Raw genomic sequence first — 4,402 nt, 5'->3', positions numbered from 1 at the left:
TTCTCATTAATTCTAACTTGGATGGCATTTGCTGTAGTAACAATTTTATTTTCAATACCCCTATTAGGCATAACTTTCGATTTCAAAAGATCAACATCAGAGGCAAGACTATCAACTCTAGAAACAAGAATATCAATTTTATTGAGCTTTTCCTCAACAGATTTCTTAAAGGCAGTTTGTGTACTAATAAATTCTTTAAGCATGGCCTCAAGTCCAGGGGGTGTATTCCTATTATTGTTGTAAGAATTCCCATAAGAATTAGCATAACCGTTACCATTATTATAAGGATATGGCCTATAGTTATTACTAGAATTGTTCTGATAAGCATTGTTGTTGAAATTATTATTTTTAATGAAGTTTACATCAACATGTTCTTCTTGGGCAACCAATGAAGCTAATGTAACATTATTAGGATCAACATTAGTCCTATCATTCGCAAGCATAGACATAATAGCATCAACCTTATCATTCAAGGAAGAGGATTCTTCAACAGAATTTACCTTTTTACCTTGTGGAGCTCTTTCCGTGTGCCATTCGGAGTAATTAACCATCATATTATCAAGGAGCTTTGTTGCTTCACCAAGAGTGATGGACATAAAGGTACCTCCAGCAGCTGAATCCAATAAATTCCGCGAAGAAAAATTTAGTCCTGCATAGAAGGTTTGGATGATCATCCAAGTAGTCGAGTCCATGGGTTGGGCAATTTTTAACCAGAGATTTCATTCTTTCCCAAGCTTGAGCAACATGTTCATTATCTAATTGTTTAAAATTCATTATGCTACTCCTCAAAGATATAATTTTAGCAGGGGGATAATATCTACCAATAAAAGCATCCTTGCATTTAGTCCATGAATCAATACTATTCTTAGGCAGAGATAGCAACCAATCTTTAGCTCTTCCTCTTAATGAGAAAGGGAACAATTTTAATTTTATAATGTCACCATCTACATCTTTATATTTTTTCATCTCACATAGTTCAACAAAATTATTGAGATGGGCAGCGACATCATCGGAACTAACACCGAGAAAATTGCTCTCGCATAACAAGATTAAGTAAAGCAGGTTTAATTTCAAAGAATTCTGCTGTAGTAGCGAGGTGGAGCAATAGGTGTGCATAAGAAATCATTATTATTTGTGCTAGTGAAGTCACACAACTTAGTATTTTCGGGGTTGGCCATTTTAGCAATAGTAAATAAAGCAAACTAGATAAAGTAAATGCAAGTAAACTAATTTTTTTGTGTTTTTGATATAGCAAACAAGACAGCAAATAAAGTAAAGATAGCAACTAATTTTTTTGTGTTTTGATATAATGCAGCAAACAAAGTAGTAAATAAAATAAAGCAAGACAAAAACAAAGTAAAGAGATTGGGAAGTGGAGACTCCCCTTGCAGCGTGTCTTGATCTCCCCGGCAACGGCGCCGGAAATTTGCTTGATGCGTGTAGTTGACACGTCCGTTGGGAACCCCAAGAGGAAGGTGTGATGCGCACAGCGGCAAGTTTCCCTCGATAAGAAACCAAGGTTTAATCGAACCGAGTAGGAGTCAAGAAGCACGTTGAAGGTTGATGGCGGCGGGATGTAGTGCGGCGCAACACCGGAGATTCCGGCGCCAACGTGGAACCTGCACAACACAACCAAAGTACTTTGCCCCAACGAAACAGTGAGGTTGTCAATCTCACCGGCTTGCTCGTAACAAAGGATTAACCGTATTGTGTGGAAGATGATTGTTTGCAGAGAAAACAGTAAAAACAAGTATTGCGAGCAGATTTGTATTTCGAGTATAAAAGAATGGACCGGGGTCCACAGTTCACTAGAGGTGTCTCTCCCATAAGATAAAAGCATGTTGGGTGAACAAATTACAGTCGGGCAATTGACAAATAGAGAGGGCATAACAATGCACATACATGACATGATAAGTATAGTGAGATTTAATTGGGCATTACGACAAAGTACATAGACCGCCATCCAAGCTGCATCTATGCCTAAAAAGTCCACCTTCGGGTTATCATCCGAACCCCCTCCGGTATTAAGTTGCTAACAACAGACAATTGCATTAAGTATGGTGCGTAATGTAATCAACAACTACATCCTCGGACATAGCGCCAATGTTTTATCCCTAGTGGCAACAGACACAACACAACCTTAGAACTTTCGTCACACTGTCCCGGTGTCAATGCGGGCATGAACCCACTATCGAGTATAAATACTCCCTCTTGGAGTTAAAAGCAAAAACTTGGCCAGAGCCTCTACTAGTAACGGAGAGCATGCAAGATCATAAACAACACATATGTAATAACTTGATAATTAACATAACATGGTATTCTCTATCCATCGGATCCCGACAAACACAACATATAGAATTACGGATAGATGATCTTGATCATGTTAGGCAGCTCACAAGATCCAACAATGAAGCACAATGAGGAGAAGACAACCATCTAGCTACTGCTATGGACCCATAGTCCGAGGGTGAACTACTCACTCATCACTCCGGAGGCGACCATGGCGGTGTAGAGTCCTCCGGGAGATGAATCCCCTCTCCGGCAGGGTGCCGGAGGAGATCTCCGAATCCCCCGAGATGGGATCGGCGGCGGCGGCGTCTCGGTAGGGTTTTCCGTATCGTGGTTTTTCGCATCAGGGGTTTCGCGACGGAGGCTTTAAGTAGGCGGAAGGGCAGAGTCGGGGGCCTGACGAGGGGCCCACACCATAGGGCGGCGCGGGCCCCTCCTTGGCCGCGCGGCCCTATGGTCTGGCCACCTCGTGGCCCCACTTCGTATGCTCTTCGGTCTTCTGGAAGCTCCGTGGAAAAATAGGCCCCTGGGTCTTCGTTTCGTCCAATTCCGAGAATATTTCGTTACTAGGATTTCTAAACCAAAAACAGCGAGAAAACGAGAACCGGCACTTCGGCATCTTGTTAATAGGGTAGTTCCAGAAAATGCACGAATATGACATAAAGTGTGCATAAAACATGTAGGTATCATCAATAATATGGCATAGAACATAAGAAATTATCGATACGTCGGAGACGTATCAACTTGCCTTGTGAAAAGTTTGTAAGGTTTGGAGACCACCTTTACGGTCTACCACGAGTGATTAAGTATGTCCTTTGTGGGATAGGCTCTTGGAGAACAAGGTGAGCCTTTGTGGGTTGGGAGCCCTTCGTGGTATCTCACACATCTTCAACGTGACGTACCTTCCTTCCAAGGTAGGGAACACGATGAAAGTGCATTGAGCCCCATGTGTGATTTTGGCAATTGATGACAATCCTTACGGACTAATGTTTGCATACATGCAATGCTTGAACCATATCTTGGTTTCAATGTTGCAATAAGAAGCAAATGAAGAGATCTCATGTGCATCTTCAAAACATCAACAATATTAAGAAAGATGAAGTGGTGTGCATCAAAGAAGATATATGAAGAAAGAGCTTGTCATCCAAATGGTGATCATGGATACATGAAGATATGCTGAAGAAGAAGCTCACCCATAGTGGATGATGGGGCATTGATATGGCAAACAATCTGTGTGTACCAATTTGTTAGGGTGACTCGAGAGTTTATATCGAACTCTCGGTGAATTGACTTAGAAGCTGTCTTTTTTCTCTCCTCTTCAAGCAACCTACAAAGTAAAGTTTTTGTCTTGTGTCCCCAAAATCACCGTGTGGTTGTGATGAAGCTCATGTGTATCGTTAAATCGTTGGGACTCCAAGCGCAGAGTGTTGTAGCAATCCTGCAAAGAATTTTTTTATCGAACTCATGGAATTGGCTTAGAGTTATCTACTCTTCCACTTCTTCCAGCAATCCTGCAAAGAATTTCTTTATCTTGTATCCCCAACTCCACCATGTGGTTGTCAAGCACAAGATTCCATACTAGTGATTGTAGATAAAAGATGTAATGAAAGTAAAACAAATAAACTATTTAAACTAAATAAAAGCGGTAAATCGATAGTTATTTTTGGTTTTGTGTGTGATTAAGTAAAGAAAATATTTTTATATTTTCGGATTAAAATATTGATATAAGTATAAAGTGTTATAAAGTAGCGGAAAAGTGTTTCTTATGACTAAAATTGGACGGGTTCATGGGTTCACTTGTCTACTCTCTTTTAAGTTGTAGTGAATACTAACAATTCATCAATCACGTAATATTGGTGGAACTTCAATATGTGTTTGATGGGCATTCAAATGGGCATCACATTGATGCATATGATGCCCACAAGTATAGAGGATCACTGAAATCTTTGATGGGAATTATTACCCAAATTTATAGTTCGACTCAAGGGAAACACAAGAATACCCAGAAGACTTTAGCAATTGAGACATCACTCTCAACCACACATCTATATCAATAAACTTACAAAGCAAGTGGTCATTTTATAGTAGTTGATTCAATGCACTAAAAGAAAAT

This window comes from Lolium rigidum, chromosome 5, assembly GCF_022539505.1.
Source record: "Lolium rigidum isolate FL_2022 chromosome 5, APGP_CSIRO_Lrig_0.1, whole genome shotgun sequence".
NCBI lineage: Eukaryota > Viridiplantae > Streptophyta > Magnoliopsida > Poales > Poaceae > Lolium > Lolium rigidum.
The sequence above is the reverse complement of the archived record's forward strand: the minus strand, read 5'-3'. Positions refer to the sequence as shown.